Below are 23,167 nucleotides of genomic sequence, written 5' to 3'. Positions count from 1 at the left end.
TCTCACTGACCTCAAAAGCCCTGTGAGGATCGCCCATAGTCAGATGCAGTGGACTCCTGGCGATCCATTAGTTGCTTCTGAAAACGGGGAGTCAGAAACTCTGCCGAAGAACTGCACATCTTTGAAAAGACAACCAGAATACTCCAACCTGTTATTTGTCTTGCTTTTCAAAAGCCCATCTCAGTTGGCCCCTGGATACCGGGTCAGTTTTTTCATTTTTTAAAAAGTTGAAACGTAAAAACTACTTTTGCTCCGAAGAGCTTCAGCAAGACTCTTGTGTGTAGAGAAGGCTAGAGAGGATGCGAATGACCGAAGGTCATCTGGTGAATTTTATGACCCGGAGAGGATTTGAACCCAGGCCTCTGTTATCCAACATTGTGCAACATGGAGCATTTTCAGAAGCCACGGGGAGAGCTTCTAAACAAGCATAAGAGTCCATACCCATGCAAGTCAACATATGTTAGGAAAGTTCTTAGCATTCTCAGGATTCTCAGCCCTCAGCATAGGCTAAACTCTGTGGGAGTAGCTCTTCATGGCAAGGCGAAGACAGCTCCATACCGCCCTGCCGTGTAGCTGAGGAAGATGAGGAGTCTGGGATAAAAGAGGTATTGTGGCCGTAGTGCACGACTGAATACACAAGGATTTTTTTTTTTTAAAAAGGATACAGGCCTGCCACAGAAACATTCTGGAACTCCTTTCCCTGGGTGGATGAATCTGTCTGTTTCACTCGGTCTCCCCGTGCTTAGTTTATTATTTCAGGGGGAAAAAACTATGCACTATCAAGGCACTATGAGCAGATGATCTGTTAGCCAAAAAAAAAAAAAAAAAGGCTTCCCTCTCCCTTGTATGGGTGTTTGGATGGCCCCAGAAGAGGATGGCTCTTCGTGGCTCTTCCCCACTGCAAAGGTACGATGGCACACCGCCCGGCAGGCAGAAGAGGCCAGAAGGGAACGGTTCCTCTGTGTTTTCCCCAAGATCACAAATGATTTTTCCTTTATGGATCCTGAACCTGCTTCCTCCACAAGGCAGGATCTGCCCTGGCTCCCTTGTGATCCGTTTGTTGGTTAAATAAACAGCCACCCTCTCGCAGGACTTGCTAATTAAGGCAATTGGTACAATTTAGCTCGAGTGAAAGGATGGCCTTTATCGAGCCTTTTCTTGGAGCAATTAAGGGAGATCGATGAGGCTCAGCACCCCCTTCGTTTGGAGCCTGGCGGTCAAGCGAGGAAAGGATTTCTCTCCAGCGCCAGCCAGCCTTTGTCTGTTTGGCTTGGGAGGGCAGGGATCAAGGAAACAAGCTCTCCAGACCTGTTTGATCTGGGGATCCCTCAGTGGCTTTGGTTAGAGATCTCACCAAGGACATGGTCTGGGGACAGCGTGTGCTCAGTTTTCTTGCAGACTCTGTCCTTTTTAAGAGAAATAAACCAAGTCCCCAAAACACAGCGGTGTGGTTGATCTTGTGAGCATTTGCTATCTGAGACAGAAAGTGGCTTAACTGGTTTTGCTTCCTGTTTTGACCTTGGCTTCATTCGTACAACCTCTTGCTTCTATGGCCAGGTTCCTCAGAACAGAATCAGAATAAATAAATAAATAACCCTTCCAGGGCACACCTCTGAGGGAACCCGTGGCAGAAGGGCATGTGATAAAGAGAGATGCCATGCGTGCCGAGGCTTTTGAAACCCTCCTGCTCAGCCTGGCGGCAGCTGGCTGAACCCCTTTATGGATTCCCTTGTGCACAAATCTTCTTCGACAACCCAAAGACCTGCTTCAGAGACAGCAAGCATCTGCCAGGCATACTTTGCCTTGCACAGGTGAGCCCCAAATGGGTCGCCTCATGGCAGTGAAGACAACAGGTCACCATATGATAACAGCGGCAAGAATAGTATTCACCAAACACTGGAAGGAGTCTGGAATACCACAAATAGGCAAACTGATAGGGAAAATACTGGAAACCACAGAAATGGATATGCTAACAGAATGGTTGAGTCCAAAAAAGAAAAAAAGGATCATCGGGAAACTTGGCTGCCACTATATACACGGTTGCAAAAAAGACCAGTTACATAATTAATAATGGGAATTGCAAAATACCTGTCTGAATTTCAATTTTTCTATATAATGTATATATTTTTGTATGATCATTGGAATTATTCTAAGAAGGGATCATTTAGAATTATTATTGGGGGGGGAAATACCGATTTGTAATGTGACCGTTCAAATCCACCACATCTAAATGTATCCATATCCTGGTTATCTTTTACCCCACCCTACCTCTACAAATAAATAAACAAACAAACAAACAAACAAACAAACAAACAAACACATCATCATCATCATCATCATCATCATCATCATCATCATCAACAACAACAACAACAACAACAACAACAACAATAATAATAATAATAATAATAATAATAATAATAATAATAATAAAGCAAAGCAAAGCGTGCTGCTTATATACTGCCCCATAGTGCTTCAAGCACTCTCTGCATGGTTTACAAGTTAGTTATGCAGGCTACACATTGCCCCCACTGTAGTGAGCTGGGGACTCATTTTACCGACCTCGGAAAGATATGCTGAGTCAATCTTGAGCTGGCTACCTGGGATTTGAACCCCAGGTCGTGAGCACAGTTTTGGCTGCAGTACAGCGATTTAACCACTGCGCCACGATTATTATTAATAATAATAACAATATAATAAAGGTCTGCCTTCTGATGTTTCGGTCCATGTGTTGCTGTTTGTTTTGCATCTGCAGGGTCTCATGTTCCTGGTTGCTGGGAAAGGTTTTGCATGAAGTGCAGAAGGGGAAGACGTTGGCATTTGGGATCCTTGGCGTTCCCACTCCATCCTGCCTCCATCCTGAGCGAGGCGACCAGATTCCCTGCAGCTCGGCTGAGGCGGCTGTCTGTCATCTTTGATCAACTCAGGAATACGTCGTAATGGCCTCAAACTACAGGAAGCCAGATCTGGGCTGAATATCAGGAAATGTTTCTTAACCGTTCGAGCAGTACAAGGAGGGAACCAGCGACCCTGGGAGTCAGTGAGCGCTCCAAAGCGAGAGGCCTTCCAGAGCAAATGTTTCTCTCCCATCTCATCAAAGGAAGGGCTGCCATTAATCAGTATTTCCCTCCCTCACTGCCTTCTTTTGAAACTCAAAAGTTCCTGTTTGGCCGGGAGAACCAAGGTTATTTAGAAATGTGGCTATTTAGAAATTTATTAGAAATAAATAAATAAATAAATTTAGTCTACTCACTAGGTGAAGCCAATAGAAGCCAAATTAATAGTATTACCTAGTGGTTGGACTGGGTTGGACCCTTGGACTGCAAGGAGAACAAACCTCTCCGTTCTGAAGGAAATCAACCCTGAGTGCTCACTGGAAGGACAGATCCTGAAGCTGAGGCTCCAATACTTTGGCCATCTCATGAGAAGAGAAGACTCCCTGGAAAAGACCCTGATGTTGGGAAAGAGTGAAGGCAAGAGGAGAAGAGGAATGACAGAGGATGAGATGGTTGGACAGGGTCATCGAAGAGACCAACATGAATCTGACCCAACTCCGGGAGGCAGTGGAAGACAGGAGGGCCTAGCGTGCTCTGGTCCATGGGGTCATAAAGAGTCAGACATGACTTAACGACTAAACAACAGCAATCCTATCTCCCCTCAGTATTTTCTTGAGGCTAAATATGCCCAGTTTTTCTTCTGAGGGCTTGGTGATATATGCTGACTAAACAACAACAACAAGTGGTTGGAAACTGATGTTTTCTTTGATGTAAACTGATGGCTGTCCTATCTGGAGGTCCTGGGTTTTGTGTGAAGGTGTGCACCAGTGCTGGAAGTGCCTCCACCTGGCCGGGCTTTGAGCCTTTCCTTTCCACCACTGACTCTTCTTTTTCCGTATCTGGGATGCTCATCATGGGACTCCCAAAAGCACATTCAGTTCAGCACACTTGCGGTATCATCTTTTGCTGGCCAGACAAAGTTCTGCATGATCTCCAGGCAGATTGGGTGTGTGTGTGTGTGTGTGTGTGTGTGTGTGTGTGTGTGTGTGTGTGTGTGTGTGTGTGTGTGTGTGTGTGTGTGTGTGTGTGTGTGTGTGTGTGTGTGTGTGTGTGTGTGTGTGTGTGTGTGTGTGTGTGTGTGTGTGTGTGTGTGTGTGTGTGTGTGTGTGTGTGTGTGTCCCCCTTTGAGCCCTGCATGCTTCCAGGCCAAATGCCTGAAGAGGGCAAAAGGTCACCCAGTGAAATGCACAGCTCAGGAGTGACTCCAGTTTCAACGTTCAGCTTTCTGCTTTGTGTAACCAGATGTGCTACCTGCCAAAAACTCAGGCTGACTGACAGATGGATGGATGGCTTTTGGGGACCGCTCTCCAGCAACAAAAAGCAATTCTCTGGTTTGCTCATGGGATATAAATAAATCAAGTTAAAATTCAATAGCTGTAAAAATCAGAGCCATAAAACATGATGGGGAAGCACCAAGGAAAACAGCACTGATTTATGAGGCTGAAGGAGTTTCTTAAAGGTCAGTCCTGTGGGGGAGGAAAGACTTTGATGGGTGCCTGGATTCTCCCACAGGGGACGCCCTTCCTCAGACAGGCCATACTTCCAGTAAAAGGGCAGCCGTGTTCCAGTTGTCCCAGTCTACACAGCCTAATTTAATACTATGCAAAATAGATGGCTTTATTTTGCATATCATACAAATATGCACACAACACCAATTAAGCACATGAATTATTTTCTAGCAATCTGTTTCAGCCTTGGCCTCATTTGTACTGTAGCCGTGCTTTGGATTCAGAATTAATTGTTAAAACAAAGCGAAGTGAGGCTACTTGTCCATCTCCGAACCAGTCTGAAGCAAATCAGAAAATGGAGAAACCATTGGTCCGATCTGCTTTGTCTTGGATTCCTGCCTGGAGCAGGGGGTTGGGCTCAATGGCTTTAGAGATGCCTTCCAACTCCATGATTCTAGGGTTCTATGAAATCAAGGAAGCCTGAAGTAGAGCTTGAATTGGGAGTTCCCTAAAGCACCCAATTTTGCTTCAGATGTTAAAAATGTTGGAAATAGGAGTTGCGGGGTGGGGGACACTTGCCACATCTCACTCAGAAGACAAAAGTGAGGCTCTGACAGAATTAGGAAACCCAAAGCAGAAGGAGATTCTCCAAAGAAAAGCCCAAGTTCTCCTAGAAACCCTAATTACAGAGCCCCCTGCAGGGTCCAGTTGAACCAAATAAATTCCCCTTTCCTTGTGATCTGTGACCATTTTGCATCTTGGTAGGTGAGAGAAGAATCCTAGAATGTTGTTTGCATCGCTTGCATTTTCAGTAGGGTGGCTGTGCATTGTGTTCTTCTTCCTTTCTTTTAGGCAGCTACAGATCTTATTTTGCTCTACACCTTAGAATCCAATTGATTGCATGCACCATGATCTCTTGAGTCTCTTGTGCAGGATATGAATGAGGCTGACTACATCAGCATCAAGAATAGGATCTAAGGTATCTTTCATTCCCCTCCTCATTTTGTGCTTCTGGTTTTTATCTTGGCAACATTTTTGCCTTTTTCTCTTTTCACTGTGCCTGGCAGGTGGGTTGGGTGGCAAACCTGACATCAAAGGAATATGCATGTTTGGGGAAAACACTGCAAGGAGTAAATTGTACAACTTCTGATAGAAAGAGGGAGGGAGGAAATGTGTGAGCTTTGCCTGCACATTGGATGTTGAGCTGTAGTTGATGGCAATGCGTTTCACCCCCATCCATCCCTGTCAAAGACTTTTACTTTCTCCATTTTCATGTTTTTTCACTATACTTCTAAATATTTAGATACAAATCGAAGTGGACAGGCTACAAATCAGCTCAATGTGAATTCATTAGACAAATGATTCAGAACAAATCAAAGCAGATGGTTATTCACATACCTCTAATTTCTTTAGTACTGTAAACCTTGATCTGAGTGAGCTACAGAAGTGTAATGGTGCTGTGTTTGCTACAGGGAGATATAGTTATAAAACTTGTCTCAGTCTTCCATCCTTCTGAAGTTGGTAAATTGGATACCCATCTTGTTGGGGGGTTGGGAGATACAGTGGTTGTTTGGATAATTCTGTTGTAAACCACCCAGAGAATGCTCGAGCACTACAGAGAAGTATATAAGAAAAAAAAATAGCAACCCATTCTTCTGCATTCTGTGGTTGCTCAGTATTTCTTTGCAGCCAAATGTGTCCTTGATCTCCCTTTGTGTCTGAAGGAATGTGAACTATGGACACTCTTTGCCTTGTGCAAATTTCCATTTGACAATCCCTGTAAGTGTTGAACTTGCAGGTGCATAAGCGATTCTCCAATTGTCTGCCGGATCCCAGGAAAGGTATTTCCAAGGACTGTTATGATTAACTGATCCCTCCTAGTTTGAACTATTTATTGCATTTATTATAAAAGGCATAGATGCCTTACGAGACACCAGACTCAGATGCTCCCATCTTAGTCTGGTGTCTTGTGTATATATACATATATGTGTATGTACACACACACACACACACACACACACACACACACACACATGTATATGTGTTTATATGGGAAGGTGATGTTTGCATAGTGAAGCATTCTGACCAACTAGAATCTGTCTGGCACTAGCCAGAGAAATGTAATATATTTTTCCGTGTATAAGACTATACTTTTGTCTAAAATATTTAGACTAAAAATTCGGGGTCATCTTATACACAGAAGTAAGCTGAGGAGAGTACAAAAACAAGTGGAGGGGAAAGCAGGGATCAAATTGTTCCTGCAGGGCTTTGATCCCTTTCCCCCTACACTTGCTAAGCCCCACTTATTTTTCTTAAATTGGGTTTAGAAGAGTGGGGGCATCTTATACATGGGGAGCGTCTTATACACAGAAAAATACGGTATAAAGCAAGTGGCAGTTAGCTATCTATCAAATAGGGCCATATATGTGATAGGTATAAGATACGTGATAGATGATAGTTGATAGGGTCAAATATGTGATAGGATATAGTTTTGTCAGATGAGCTCAAATATGTGATAGTGTTCAGATGTGTTATCAGATAGGGCTGATAGGTCTAGCTGTTAAATTATTTATCTGTTAGAGTAACCATGTCTGTCAAGCTTGAAGATGATATACTAACATAACTAAGTCAAATACAACTTTAAAGCACCAGATGTCAAAGCACTGTGAGTTTGTTCTATTCTATATTTGTTTTTAAAAAGGAATTAATTGCTAGTCTTGTGATGGCAGCTAGATTGCTGATGATTTTCTCTATGTTGGTTCCATTACCGAATCCCAGTGGAGACTTGTAGCCATTGACTGAGATTCGGAAAAATCAGCAGTGAAGAAAGCAGGAAAGGTCCATGAGTGGTAAGATGTGTTCCTGGAGACCAAGGCCAGAGCTTTTGATACATTAGTATTCTCCTTTGGGAAGGATGGATCTGAAAGGTGAGCAGGGAAGGAGGTTTGTTGTTGTTTAGTCATTTAATCGTGTCCGACTCTTTGTGACCCCATGGACCAGAGCACACATCAGGCCCTCCTGTCTTCCACTGCCTCCTGGAGTTGGGTCAAATTCAAGTTGATCGCTTCGATGACCCTGTCCAACCATCTAGTCCTCTGTCATCCCCTTCTCCTCTTGCCTTCACGCTTTCCCAACATCAGGGTCTTTTCCAGGGAGTCTTCTCTTCTCATGAGATGGCCAAAGTATTGGAGTCTCAGCTTCAGGACCTGTCCTTCCAGGGAGCACTCAGGGTTTATCTCCTTCAGAATTGATAGGTTCGTTCTCCTTGCAGTCCAGGGGATTCTCAAGAGTCTCCTCCAGCACCACAATTCAAAAGCATCAATTCTTCGGCAGTCAGCCTTCTTTATGGTCCAGCATACGCAATTTGTCTGAGATGAAAGGTAGGATAAGAGCTTCACAGGTTGATGGAATGCAAGCATAAAGGTGGGTTTTGAATCAAATAAAGCCTGTTCTATCATTAGAAGCTAAAGTACCTTGGTGGAAAAGGCAATAAGGGTAGGAAAAGTGAAAAGCAGCAGGAAAAGAGGGAGAATAGGCTTGAGATGGATTGACTCAGCAGACTCTAAATCAGAGCATGTCTCTTGAGGGTAGGACCTTTCGGCAGTAATCATAGGGTTGCCATGAGTCAGAAGTTACTTGAAAAGTCGCATATATTGCTGTGATGCATACACAGCCAGTGCAAAATAGTAGTAAAAGTAGAATTGGGATTTTTAAAAAATTTTATTCGTCTGCCGTTTCCAGAATATCCCAAACAATGTGGCTTGTTAGCAATTCAGGGAATTGTGGCTGAAAAAGGAAACATTTCCCTTCTGTAGATAAAATTGCCATGCAAATATGTACTGCCATTGAAATAAAACCAAACAATCCAATCCAATCCAAGCAGCAGGCCGTAATCTAAATTTGAAACAACAGGTAGCTTTTTCTCCCTGAATATTAACATTGCATTTTGTACGTTCTTCAGAAATGTTTCTCGATTCACATTGGATGGAATTTCTCTCCGTAGCATATGGATTAGCCTTCTAACGAGTTGATAGGAATAAACACAGAATGACAATTAATTGCACTGGGGGAGCCCAGAGGGGCTGTTAAATTGGACCTGCTGTTCTGGACCGTTCCACTTGCATGCTGGAAACTGTAATGTGATTAGCGGGAATAATTAGATTACTCCACATCTGCAAACAGGAAAGGAGCATTAGATTTTTATTTTTTGTTTTGCATTTTTTTTTTGGGGGGGGGGAAATAAGAAAGCAGGGGTCCCTTAAAGAAAGTCTTGGGGGAAAAAAGCTGCGGATGCAGCCGCAATGATCAGATTCCCAGTCCATATAGCCTCGTAGCGCCAGCTGCCACTGGAAAGTTGGGGCAATGGGTCTCCGGCTATTATCCACCTGGGAATTCTGTAGCCAAACAAAAACCCTCATGACTTGAGTCTTGAGCTAGAAGGTGGGTGCCCATTAAGCCCAAAGCAGTGGCTTCTCTTGATAATTGTGGCTCTTTGGGAAGTGGAGGCTGGTGGGTGACGTCTGTTGGTGGGCCCCAGGCGGTCAAATTTCTGTCAAGATCAACCTTGAGGAAGAGGATCTGGGCATACTTCTTGCAACAGGAAAGGGAGACTGCTCAGAACAGAGGCACAGGGGACAGATGTTGAATGTCCTGATTCATAAGGCCACCTTTGCGACTCAGTGATGAGGCTGTTCAGGACCTCTGCCAGGAGATGGGACTGTAGTCATGCTGCTTTCAGGCCGTTCAACACCGGACAGATAAGAGTTGTTTTTTAAAAAAGACAAAAACATGGCAGACAGGGAACGAATAGTATGCTGTACAGGGAAATCGCCCCAGATTATTAGGTCACTTCTCAGGGATTGTGGGCTTCAGAGAGAGAGAGAGAGAGAGAGAGAGAGAGAGAGAGACTGCTCAAGTAGGATGGAGGCAGTTACCCTGCCTGCTTTCTGAACCCTTCTTGCTTCTGAACCTGCACCCCATCCCAGTAAAGAATTCATACTGGGTCTGAGTTTTAGCAAGTGAAGCCCCTCCTTTCAGAGCAGGAGATCCAAGTGCTCATGTTTCCTTAAAACGCCAGAGTGGAGACAGACACAAAATAAGTGTGACTCAAATTATTCCTGATGAGTTTTAACGCCCCTTGATTTAAGTGAGTCCAATCTACTGCTTTGTATAAAAAAAAACAGCAGATTTTATTTTCTGTCTGGCTCCACCTGTGATGTTTTTAAGGAAACTTCTCATTCTGTTTTTAAGGAAACCTCCCATTCCTCACGTACCTCTCCATTCAGTCTCTTTAAAAGAAGGTGGGAAGAAGACATGCTGTGCTGTCCATCCCTCCAGAGCCCTATTTCATCAAAGCATCACTAGGCCTTGGAGACCCAGGTTCCAATTCCACTGAGTCAGCTGGAGGGAAGGGAAGCCCTTTTCTCAGCCTAACCTACCTGAGGAGGGCGTTGCAAGGACCAAAGGAGGAAGGAGGGAAGGAAAACACCACTGTGCCAGGAAGAGGGCAGGAGGCACATACCCCCCTACCAGACCAATGAATGGGGGGGGGGCACACCTCTCTTCTATATATAACCTTGGGGGAAGCAGGCCAAGGGTGCCCTTATGACACACTCCATTATGACATAGGAAGGGGGCAGCCTGAGGTTTGGCTTAAATGGGGAGCTGGATCCTCCTGGACCTGACCTGCCTACTTCCTGCCTTGCCTGTTAGCACATCCCATTTTTAGGTTCACAGGGATTTGGGGGCTTAACAGCCCAAGAGAAAGATATATAGCTGAACTCCTCAGCAGCTACCTCACATGTTCAAGGTAGCTTCCTGCAACAAAAATGGAGAGAAAAGACAGCTCATGGAGAAAAGGGCCTTCTGTATGTAAGAAGCCCAAATCCCTGGCAATGTCCATACCAGAGACCAAAAAGAGCCCTATTGGGCCCAACTACAAATGACAAAAAAAGTAGCCCATATAGCAGACCCTGGCGCAGAGCGAGTGCTCCAAAAGTCATGGCGAGGGTTTTTCAGAGGCACAGAGGAAGCAAGTCAGGAGCTTCTCTTCTGTTGTCCTTCTTCTTGTTGTTGTTATGTGGACCAATAAATAAAATGGTGAACTCCAGTGACCTTAAGCATTAATGAGTGTGGCCATTTCCCATGTACCTCAGGGTCATAGTCAACATGAATTTGACCCTGAGGAACATGGGAAAGCTGATTTGCATGAACCTATGAGAGGGCTGGAGGGGCGGAGTCAGCAGCTGCCTGAGGCTTGGCGGGGGGCGGGAAGGAGGGCTGAGGGGGAGAGAGAGAGAGAGAGAGAGAGAGAGAGAGAGAGAGGCCGGAGTCATGTGGCCCCCGCCCCCCCACCCTTCGGGGCAAAAAAAAGGTGGGAAAATCCTCTTGAGAAACTTCACCGCTGCCCCTGAGAGAGACTGGCTGAGGTTTTGGGAACCATCTCTGGAAAAATCTGTGGGAAATACCACTTGCCACCTAGTTTAGCTCTCTCTCTCTTTGTGTGTGTCTCTGTGTGTGTGTTGCACACACTCGGACACACAGGCATTGTGGAAGTGTGGGAGATGTCATTCCTCTGTGGTCTTCTCTCACTGTTGGAGAGAGATTTTTTTTTCCTGCAGATGCATTTCTTGTTTTGCCCATTGATGTTTATCACCGTTTGTCCTGTGAAGCATTTTGAGTTTTAATGTGTACGGAAAACCACTACAGCATAAAGGGACTGCGAGATCAGGCACAGTCCAAGGGGGTGGGGGGACACACACAGACAGAGAGGGCCCCCAATGTTTTATGCTCTACAACGCCTAGAGTGGTCGTAACTGACTAGATAGGCGGGATATAAATACAATAAATAAATAAATAAATAAATAAATAAATAAATAAATAAATCTGACTAGAAGAGCGATGGGCCCGAATAATGCTCCGCCTCCTGGAAGGGGGGAAGTCTGTCTGTCTGTCTCTGGGACGTTTTCTGAAGGGGTTTGGGGGAATGAGGCAGCCTGCTGGCTGGGGCTGACAGAGGCGTCCCCCTTAGAAAGTTTCGTAAAAGTTAAAACTGTTTTCATTTCGTTTTTATCTGCAGACATTCATCATCCATATGAGAAGAAGGCAGCATACAAATTATTTCATTCATTCATTAAATCGAGGTCAAAATTGCCTCTACTGAATGGAAACCCCTTCTTTGGATTTTCAGACACAAATCTTCTCCGCCCCTTTCGGAGACAGCGTAGATCAAACCTGGGATCTTCTGCGAGCAAAATAGCGAGACACCGGCCTTCCCTGGGTAGAATAACCTCTCTCTGTGTGTGGATGTCAGGCATGTGTTTCCTCTCTTGCCTTATTATTATTGCAAAATTATTCTCTTCATACCAAGACAGGACAGCATATTTTGTGCCACTTCGAATATGAGAAGAACAAATCTTCCTTCCTTCCTTCCTCCCTCCCTCCCTCCCTCCCTTCCTTCTCCCTGTCTATTTGTAATTCCTTCCTTCCTTCCTTCCTTCCTTCCTTCCTTCCTTCCTTCCTTCCTTCCTTCCTTCCTTCCTTCCTTCCTTCCTTCCTTCCTTCCTTCCTTCCTTCCTTCCTTCCTTCCTCCCTCCCTCCCTCCCGTCCTTCCTTCCTTCCTTCCTTCCTTCCTTCCTTCCTTCCTTCCTTCCTTCCTTCCTTCCTTCCTTCCTTCCTTCCTTCCTTCCTTCCTTCCTTCCTTCCTTCCTTCCTTCCTTCCTTCCTTTCATTCCATCAATGGGGATCATGGATAGGATCCTGGCTTCATCCTCAAGGGCTTGGAGCTTCAGCCCCCCCCCCCCCAGCAGCCTCTTCCTTCAAGCCTCTCTCCCCTGTTTCACCTCGAAGTTGCTTGTTTACTCACAATAGTGTGTTCCTGCCCAGCTTTTCAACATCTCATTTTCCTCAGATGATTCATGACAAAAAAGGTGCCCCATAATTACCTTCTCCTTGTAATAACTGTCAGAATTAAGGATGGCGTTGGAAGAGTCATTTCAAGTCCAATCGCGGGATGACAGCTCCCATTACAACGATGACAGCCAAATCTTTAGATCACATTAGGGCGATGCTCTTGCTGACGGGATGTGCAAAAACCAGCCCTCCGCTCGCGCTGTGAGAAGGAGCTGCGGTTCTGGGTAACGTAGAAGGACATCCGCTTCCAGGGCCGCTCTGCGAGAAGCAACAGTATTCCTTTCCGTTTGGCGACAGGATTATTTGGGATTTAATTCTGCCGAGCGTTGTGACCAAGTGCAGATCATGTGCCTTTGGAAGAGAAGTAACCGCTCTGAAAAGCAGTACGAGTCCCAAAACAGGGAGTGGGTTTATTGCTTTTAGGCGACCCATTTGTGGATAGCACAGGAAGAAAAGACGGCTAAACCAATTTATGGAAGCCACTCGCATAAGTTTCCACACATCCATGTTTTCTGGCAGCCATTACTGCTTTCTCGCTAGAAGGACTAAAAGAAGTGACTTGAGAAGAAAGAAGGGAAAAGGAGGAATCGTAGCATTGTATACAAAGGTCTAGAAAAGATTTGGGGGAAACACACCAGGCCCTCTGGAAGTTAATCTATTTATAGCCTCTGTCCATGGGTTTGAGTTACGGTATTTACTACAGAAACCAAGGGCTCTGTTTCCAGCAACGATGCAGTCCCTGCCCTTGAATGACCAACCGGGTCTTCCAGAAATATTTTTATCTTTCCAGCCACATTATCCCCTTCTCATCTCAATCCAATTTGAGACGTCAGGACACGAAAAAGGGCTCTTACTGAGGTGGAGACCAGACCTCGGAAAGTTGCTTTTTGAAAATACTGCAATTTTTTGTTATAACTCATTATAGTGTGATGATAAAGTGATCCTGGGGCGACCCTATGAACCAGTGTCCGCCAAAAGGTCCTGTCATTAACTTTCTGGCCAAGCAACAGCCATGGCTTCCTTTAGGGAGTCCGTCCATCTTCTATTTGGCCTTCCTCTTTTCCTGCTGCCTTCACCTTTTTTCTAGCACGATCGTCTTTTTTCCAGAGAATCTTGCCTTCTCACCGGGTGCCCCAAGTATGGCAGCCTCCTTTTAGTCTGCTTTTGCTTCTAGTTCAAGACCCATTATTTGTTGAAAAGTCTGTGCCTTGTGAATTTGTCTTTCTGCTGACCCACAGCATCTGTACTGTTCTCTTCTAAGGCCACATCTGGAAATGAATTACTTTTCTGTTACTTTCTTTAGGAAGAAAACGTAGGAAATGAAAAAAGATCAGCATTAAAAATCCAATCAAAATGTTTCCTTCCTCCCCCCACTGTTCTTGCTGATCCTTTCTGATCAGAAGTTGAGCCTCATTGAGTCTATCTTAAATTTGCATCTGGCAACTCCAGAGAATGACCTTCTGTTGCATCCAAACTAGAGATGGACACGGATTCAGTTTCGCTGCTTCATATGCGTTTCCTCCCGCACCGTCCAACAGGCCCATTCACAATCTGTCATGTACCGCCAGGGTCCTCCTTCTCTGGTGGTGCTTCAGTCTGGGCAGGAGCTCAAGCCGCCCTTCTTCACCTCCTCTGGCAGCCAACCACTCAGTCAAAGAGACAGGATGGGAATTCTCCTTGCACAGCTGTCGAGTGGTCGGCTGCTGGAGGAGGCGGGGAAGGGCAGCCCGGACTGGAGCACCACCAGAGAGGGAGGACCCTGGTGGTGCATGACAGATTGTGAGAAGGCCAATCAGGTGGGGGGAGGGAATGTACAGCCCCTGTGGTGCCACACAGAGGACTTTGTACAAAGCAGCATGACTCAATTAATGACCTTCTCCAAATCCAAACCAGTCTCTCAGGTTTGTCATCCATCATGTTCTTCTTTCCCAATTTATCATTCCTTGAATGATAATAATCTGGACTTTTTATTCCACATCCCATTCTCCCTTTCTGCATTTTGCATGTTTTATAATCTTTGTCTTTAATCCTTTATTTTAGTACTTCTTTGCTCAACACATCCAATAAATTCCTAGTATCCTGTGATACGTCCACATTGTGAATGCTTCTAAACTTTTTCAGATAGCTGCTTATTTGAAGTCTACAATTCCATGGCAATAAAATAGAAACAAGGATACATGGCATCATATAAGGCATGTTCTCAAAGTCAATTTTAATTGGTCATCGCTCTAGGCATTTCTATTTTGGGTTCTTTTTTTTCCACAGCTATGATCCCAGTGAGGGTGCCTGTAAAAATTACTTAAAATGCCCCCGAAAGGGAATATCAAAAAATAACATGTGCTTTGTGCTGAAAAGTATGGCTTAATAAGAGAGTATAGCTTAATAAGAAGCTGACGGCATACACCAAGATCCAGGTCTCTAGAGCCCGTGTCCTGAGCACACTCCTGCATTGCAAGTGAGTCCTGGACCCTTTGTGCATGGCAGGAGAGGAAGCTGAACACCTTCCATATGCGTTGCCTCCGATAGATTTTTTTGTATAATTTGGCAAGACAAAGTTCCCAATAGAATAGTCCTAGAATGAGCTGGAATTTTTAGCATGTATACATTATTGAAACAGTGACATCTATGTTGGCTCAGGCATGTTGTGAGAATGGCTGATGGTCGGCTTCCAAAGGATCTCCTGAATGGAGAATGAGTGCAGGGAAAGCAACCCAGATGGAGACCACAGCTGTGATACAAGGAGATCTGCAAGTGGGATCTGAAGGCCTTAGGAATGGACCTCCACAGATGGGAAACACGGACCTTTGAGAGTTCAGGCCTGGAGGCAGGCGGTGCATCACAGCCTCTCCCAATTTGAAGAGACCCTTGTCCAGCAGGCCGAGGCCAAGAGGCTGTCCCGAAACCAGCAAAACCAGTGAGCTGGACAGGGGACATATTGTATTTAACTTCAGTCACTCTCAGATTGGCCTTCTCAGCCACAGGAGATGCTGTTCCAAGTTCTCCATTCATGGCACGTGACCATCATCTCTCAAGACTGAAGGATGCTTACACACTGTGCTAAAAAGAAAAGAAAAAAATTAAGTAAATAAATGTGAAATGAATGAGAAATTATTAAGACCAGCCTGAATTTAGGAAAAAGTCAACCAAATAAAAATCAAAAAGAGGATTGATTGATTGATTGATTCCTTCCTTTTATCCATCATCAGCTCCTTCCTCCCTCCTCTCCCTGTTATCTATGATAACCCTTTCCGTTTATCTCTGAGGCTTTTACTGGTGCCTTAAAAGATACAATAGCATTTCTGGAAGCAAATGAAGGTAGAGCAAGGCAGAACATGCTTGTTCTTGTAATTCCTGGCAAAGTTAAGCCAACAGTGACTTGATAGCAGCTACTGGATTACATGTCTTTAATGAAATATATATTGTCAACATGAAAAGCAATCAATAATGGAAGAGAGAGAGAGAGAGAGAGAGAGAGAGAGAGAGAGAGAGAGAGGAGAATTTAATATATATGATAATACAGAAATCTATTAGAGAAAGTAAAGGAGGACTCATTACATTGCATGACCTGATGGGTAAATAATAATGAATTAAGAAGTTAAAAATGCATGGTGTAATTAGTCTCGCATTCTGAGGTGAGCATGTGTGTGTTTCCTTTGCTAATAATGTCTGAAAACCCATTAAAATGAGGAGGAGGAGGCTGCCCCTTGCACATTATGCGTGTGAACCCTAAGGCAAGGTGTCTTCCTGCCAAGCTGGGTGATTAAAAACTATGATGCCTCCGTTGCAGAATGCACGGGAGCAGAGACGGAAGGCAGAGCATTACCTTAGACCATCTAGTTAAAAAAGAACCAAGGGTCGTCAAAGTTATTAGCCCCCCAAAAGTTTGTCGTTCCTATTTATTCAGTTAAACTATTTATATCCCATCAGATATCATGAGGTCGCAGGGTAGGAGGCAACACAAAGCAATCCATGAACAGTTTATGCACAGGTCAAAACAACATGAACCCTTAAAAGCCATTAAAAACAGTATAAAAAGATACCAAAGTGCTCAAGCAATTTAAAACCGTTGAAAAACGGTATACTCATATTGCACAGCCTACATAAGCGAAAACCATGAAACCTGAAAGAGTTTTGCAGTCCCTGTTTGGTCTGGCCCTCACCTGGCGGGTGCAGGTGAGGGCCAGAGCATCCTACCCCATTTCTGCACAATTCACAATCTTGTCCATGTAGGAAACCAAGCCCTCACTCACCTTCAGAGATCCTTGTCCCTTACTGCTACCAAGCAAGCGCTGAATGATTCAGATCTGCCCGAAGCTCGTCAGAACATGGTTGGTCTTTGGTGTTGGCAAGTCAGGAAATTGATATGCTCCCTGTCAAAATATGATATTTTGTATGTATTGAGGGTTAAAATTATTAAGAGGGGTATAGAAACAGCAGCCTTGAAAATGTACATTGTATTTTTAAAATGAGGTTTCAGCAGCAGTTTACTATAAGTAATTGCAAAACAATCAGCCAGCTCCAACCAGGCCTGGAAGTAAATAAGCTCGCCTTGCAAAATATTTTTTTCATGGCCGACATTTGAACGTATTTACATTGCAATATGTTAACATGACCAGAAATAACTTGCACGCTGTGTAGGTAGTATATTGTGGGCTTACAGTATATTGCCTTTTTTCCCTCCAGGCTCTGCAAATCTTGGTATCGACAGTAATGCTTATCATCAGGGTGGCAGTCTGCCAGATTTTGCGTTACAAGTCCTTATAGTTACAGGAGGTACAAGAACCATAGAAATTTCTATTAAAAAATACTGCTGGTGCATCGGACCCTTATAACTTACACACACTGGAAAAGAGAGTGCTTAGACGCAGGGCTTTTAAACTCAATTTACCTGGGGGCCGCTGGAGGCAGAGTCTGGGTGAGGCTGGGCCGCATCAGATTTTCCGCCAAGCGGAGCAAGAGCTCGAGGAAGCCGCCCAGGAGTTTCCTTCGCTGGCAGACAGCCGGGTTGGCTGGCAGGCTGCAGTTCTGGATGGGAGGGTGCAAGAGGTGCTGTCTTGGGAGAGAGCCGGTGAGTGAGGCGAGGCTTTTTTCTCTCTCTTGACAGCAGAGGACGCGTCGGCGCTTCGGGGCGGGCAGGCATGGCTGGGGCCGCAAATTATCATCTGGCAGGCCGCAAATGGCCCCCGGGCCGCATGTTTGAGACCCCTGGCTTAGAGTTTGAAAATAAATTGTAAACATCTGAAAAAACTATAAATATAGGGAGGGAGGACACACACAACCTAACACAAGAAGGCAACAAAACAATGCTATGTCTCACACACTGGGTACCAACAGCATTTAGCTATAGCAGCAAAAACAACAGCAGAGGAGAAACAACATGGATTTTCCTCCATAGACTCAAAGTGGTTCAATTGGAGGAGCACTTAGAAAAACTGTTTGTGTGTGTGTGTGTATGTGTTTATAATATGCTTAAAGCCTTAAAAGTGAATTTTACTTTATATAGTCTTATTTTTAAGGACTTTCGTGCTTTGGAGAAGTAATCTCTTCAGTTTCAGGGTGCCTCTTACAGGCCATAAGCTCCTTTGTTTTCGGATTCAAAAAATGATTTAAGTTCTTGACTGTAACTTCTATAGCTAAAAGCTTCCAATTGAAATATATGTTTCTGATTAAATTTCTGCCAACAACTTAAGTTTTGTTTCTGAATATACTTTTGTTTGCAACTGCTCATAGTTCTAAGAATTTTGGATTGCAGCCACACCTGGAGCTTGTCACAAGCTGCAAAGGTGGATTTCTGTTTAAGCATTTGTGCCTACAGTTTTACCATAGCTGTAAATCTTTTCGATGTTTTCAAACTTGGAAATACTTTTTAACTTATGGAACATAGAAGCAATGCAGATAAACAAAGCCTGCAGAATTTATCTTCTGGTTTAATATGTTCAGCTTTGTTTAGCTTGTAGCCCTTTCAAAATTAATTCACATAAGCATTCTGTCTCCTTTCAGCTGAGTGTGCACAATTACTCCAGTCTGTGGGAGTTAACACATGGATGGCAAGGTATAATTATTGCTGCATGAGAATGCAGCTGTAATGTTGTGCTGGCAGAGCAAATCAACAATCTGCAAGGCAATTCTAAAAATGGGGGCAACCCAAACAAAAAAAAATTATAACTTTGAAACTGGAGTATAGATCAACACCAAATTTGGCACAGGTTCAGTAGACAATTTGCTCTTGTTCTCTGTCAAATTTGGGGATTTTGAGGAATGAGTTTTTGACTTATGATTAACTGTTTCACCCCTACTGGGCAGAATCAAATTACCCTAAAACACCTAGATTTAAAATAGCTAATATAAATAGAATAGAAATCTTGCTTACCTTGAAAGAGAGTGGTTGGTCCCACCCACCTTTTTAAAAAAAATGGAAAGAATCCAGGCTGCAGAGGTTGAAATATTGGTCCTCAAAAAAGTTCTTTCAAAAAAAGAAAAGAAAAAGACAGTGAGTTTGTTATAAGACTAAGCCTGTCTGAAACAGAGCAGTTTTAAAGTAGATACATTGCCTACCCAGCCCAGAATCACGAGATGAGACACAATATTTGGGTTAAACTAGGGCTGCAACTCTATTAACTTATTAAAACTCAAACTTCCCCTTTCACAAGGGAGCCCGCCATCATGCAAAACAGGTCTGGAACCAGCGTCCTTCCTGACTGACCCATCCAGACCTCTCCCAGCGAGTTCCTACACCAAAAGCGTGCTGTTATACAGCACAGCACTGTCTCGGCCATCTGTGCCAGAGTACCTGGAGGCCGCCCTCCACCTGAATCTTGAGACCCTAAGTGCATAGCGTCCCCTGGGGGCCCCTGTTTTCCCCTCCCCCCTGCTAAACCTCTTTTATTGCAATTCTGAGAGGAGGGGTGCCTGGTCCCTGCTGGGTGTCTCCTCTGGAAACCCACTGAACCTATCCTGCTTTCCACGATCCCCCACAGTGACCTTATTAACCGTGAGCATATGACTTTGCAAGCCCAAGAACGCTCTTGGAAGCAAGAATGGATGGGTGATAAAACACCTACACCTCAAGGCCAATGCTGGTTCAGGTTGGAAATTCCCATCCGGCCCTGAAGTAGCCAGCTGCTCTCATTCTTATCACACTGGATGGGCTGGTGGGTTTCATTGCCAAGGGGGGGGGGCTTTGCTGCAGCTTCCAGCCAGAAGGCTGTAGGGCAATGAAAGGTTGAGAAAACAGTCTCAAAAAGACAGGGGTTCTTTAAAGAGTAAACACACAAACACACACAAAAGGTTTACTTTAAGATGATGTAATGGAATGATAGTCCTCCAGAATGATTCTGGCATGTCCTCTGACGGACTCAGCATCCCCTTTAGTATTACCAAAGCACAGAGCAATGACGTTTGCCCCAGCCTTGACTACTTTCAATAAGCATCTTTTCAGGATTCCTGAGACAGGGCTCCTGGTGCATGTCTTTAGTGGGGAAATCAGCTGAAGAAGAGAACTTTTTAACTCCTTCCTGGCCAAACAGGCATTCATGCTAGCCAATGGATTCTGTCTGGTTGCAAAGTTAATTTTAAAAAGAGGATAAAAAATAAATTTAGAAGCTTACTTAAGTGATGACACAACTGTTTATTGCTTTGTGGCTGGAGATGATCTTATCTGATGTCAGCAGAGGTTTGGTATCTATATCCTGTCATATTTCAACCTTTCCATGTAGATATAAACATGTTTGTTTGTTTGTTTGTTTGTTTGTTTGTTTGTTTCTTTCTTTCTTTCTTTCTTTCTTTCTTTCTTTCTCTCTCTCTTTCTTTCTTTCTTTCTTTATTTATTTATTTATTTATTTATTTATTTATTTATTTATATCCTGCCTATCTAGTTCCCTCAGGACCACTCTGCATATGTGTGTGTGCTCTGCATGTGTGTGTGTCTACCTGAAATGTAGTTATGTAATTGTTGTTTGTATTTCAGTTTTGCAGTAATCGGTGTCGACAATTCACATGAAAAAATGTAGGTCAACTCCCCCTTCTTTCCTGTATCCTCCATCAGCTAGGTTCCCTTTCATAGCAAATGCTTTAAGATTCTATTCATGGAATATAATAGAATTGAATTGATACTTTTGAATTGTGGTGCTGGAGGAGACTCTTGAGAGTCCCCTGGACTGCAAGGAGAACAAACTGATCCATTCTGAAGGGAATCAACCCTGAGTGCTCCCTGGAAGGACAGATCCTGAAGCTGAGGCTCCAATCCTTTGGCCATCTCATGAGAAGAGAAGACTCCCTGGAAGAGACCCTGATGTTGAGAAAGTGTGAAGGCAAGAGGAGGAGAAGGGGAAGACAGAGGACGAGATGGATGGACAGGGTCACTGAAGCGACCAACATGAATTGGACCCAACTCCGGGAGGCCGTAGAAGACAGGAGGGCCTGGCGTGCTCTGGTCCATGGGGTCACGAAGAGTCAGACGCGACTTAACTACTAAACAACAACAGCACCTCCCTGGATTTGGAGACTATACTTCTGATCGTTTTGTTTCGTTTAGTCGTTTAGTCGTGTCCGACTCTTCGTGACCCCATGGACCAGAGCGCGCCAGGCCCTCCTATCTTCTACTGCCTCCCAGAGTTGTGTCAAATTCATTCTGGTAGCTTCGATAACATTGTCCAACCATCTCATCCTCTATCGTCCCCTTCTCCTCTTGCCTTCACACTTTCCCAACATCAGGGTCTTTTCCAGGGAGTCTTCTCTTCTCATGAGATGGCCAAAGTATTGGAGCCTTAGCTTCGGGATCTGTCCTTCCAGTGAGCACTCAGGGTTGATTTCCTTTAGAACTGATAGGTTAGTTTTCTTTGCAGTCCAGGGGACTCTCAAGAGCCTCCTCCAACACCACAATTCAAAAGCATCCATTCTTCAGCAGTCAGCTTTCTTTATGGTCCAGCTCTCACTTCCAGACATCACTACAGGAAAAACCATAGCCTTGACTACTCGGACCTTTGTTGGAAAAGTGACGTCTCTGCTTTTTAGGATGCTGTCAAGATTTGTCATCGCTTTCCTCCCAAGAAGCAGGCGTCTTTTAATTTCATTGCTGCTGTCTCCATCTGCAGTGATCATGGACCCCAAGAAAATAAAACCTGTCACTGCCTCCATATACTTCTGATAATGCAGCTTAAAATAGCATTTGCCTTTTCTGCAGCCACATCACACTGTTGGCTCACATTCACCTTGTGATCTACCACAACTCCAAGATCCTTCTCACTTATAGCATTGCTGAGCCAGGTATCTCCCATATTTTAACTCCTTCAAATACTAAAGACATTTCAGGACTCTTCCCTCACCCATACCACCCTCAGGTTTTGGCCCTGAGATCTCAGGGAACAGGGTGAGGCCTGGTTAAAGAAAAGGACACTACACAACAGCTTCCTGCACTTTTCCCCATCATAGTTTGTGTGTGTGAATGAGTGAGTGAGAGAGAGAGAGAGAAAGAGCAAGCAAGAAAGAAAAGTTTTCTGCAGGAAGGGCAGAACTCTGAAAGCAAAAGTCACAGACCCGTTATCTTGAGAGGAAAACTCCATGACATGTGGTTGTTACCACACAAGAAATTAATCATATGTACAGCTGGAGACATTTTGGATGAGAAAATTAGTATGTGAAGTAATTAAAGATGCTCATTTTACCCAATTAATCCCACTTTTGAAAATTACAGCCTTTCATTTGTAAACGCCCCACCGTGGCAGAATGTCATGACTTGGGTGACGACTTTTGGAGGAAAAATGGGACGAGGGAGGTGTTTTTGCAGGATGAAGTGAGAAAATTCCAGGTAAGTTCTCCTGCACACGCTCTGCTGAGAGGAAAGGCTGCTGACCTGGCGCCGGGGTGGGGGGGTGGGGGGTGGAAAGAGATGCACTGACTTCTTCCCTTTTGCTTGGGAAGGACACTCTTTGTGAAGAACTTGGAGAAGTTTAGTTGAGTTAAACACACACACACAAAACCACACAAAGAAGTTTTGCAAACTCCCCATGTTTTTGAAAAGTGTGGAGGAAGCAAAAGCAAAGCATGCTGCTTCTTTACCGCCCCATAGCACTTAAATGACTCCCTGGGCGGTTTATGATTTCAAATGTGCAGGCTACACCTTGCCCATCAATGAGCTGGGCACTCAATTTACTGGCCTCAGAAAGGTGGAAGGCTAATTCAACCTTGAGCTGGCAACCTGGGCCCATCAGGATCAAACTCGGGCCTTGAGCAGAGTCTTCACCGCAGTACTGCAGTTTAACCACTGTGCTGTGGGGGCTCTTTTTAACAAGAAAGCCCCGCCATGCAGGATATCTTGCTATTAAATGTTTTTCCCCCAATATTGATTTAATTTCCTGTTTTTAATTCTTTAAAATATTTACATACTAACTGTTTTTGCTTTTAAATATGCTCTTTTTAATGATGCAAGCTGCACGGGATCCTTTTTTAAGGAGAAAGTTGAGGCAAACATATTTTAAATGAAAATAATACAATGAACGTCTTGTATGGCCGCCAGACCTGTTGAGATGATGTGCACTAACCTAACCTAAAAAAAATGATCTGAAGCTTGACATCAAAAAAACTAAGATCATGGCCACTGGTCCCGTCACCTCCTGGGAAATCGAAGGGGAAGATATGGAGGCAGTGACAGATTTTACTTTCTTTTTTTTTTTGTATTTTTATTTTTTATAAGGGATAACAAAAAGGAAAAGGGAATTGGGATTGATGAGGAAGAGGGGAGACAATAACATACTT

At 44.2% G+C, this 23,167-nt stretch overlaps 1 long non-coding RNA gene across 2 annotated transcripts; it reads right to left on the bottom strand.

The window, feature by feature from the left end:
• Positions 1 to 14,607: 14,607 nt before the first annotated feature.
• On the bottom strand, positions 14,608 to 23,167 carry LOC140703302 (uncharacterized). Of its 2 annotated transcripts, XR_012082738.2 has the most exons (4): positions 18,786 to 23,167; positions 17,304 to 17,624; positions 16,666 to 16,785; positions 14,608 to 15,472 (listed from the first exon to the last, which is right to left on the bottom strand). It is a non-coding gene; the product is annotated as an uncharacterized LOC140703302 (long non-coding RNA). The 2 variants fall into 2 exon arrangements; XR_012082737.2 differs by having other exon boundaries at positions 17,304 to 23,167.

The sequence above is a fragment of the Pogona vitticeps genome, chromosome 1 (assembly GCF_051106095.1).
Source record: "Pogona vitticeps strain Pit_001003342236 chromosome 1, PviZW2.1, whole genome shotgun sequence".
Taxonomy (NCBI): Eukaryota; Metazoa; Chordata; class Lepidosauria; order Squamata; family Agamidae; genus Pogona; species Pogona vitticeps.
This window is presented reverse-complemented; position numbering and strand designations above follow the sequence as displayed.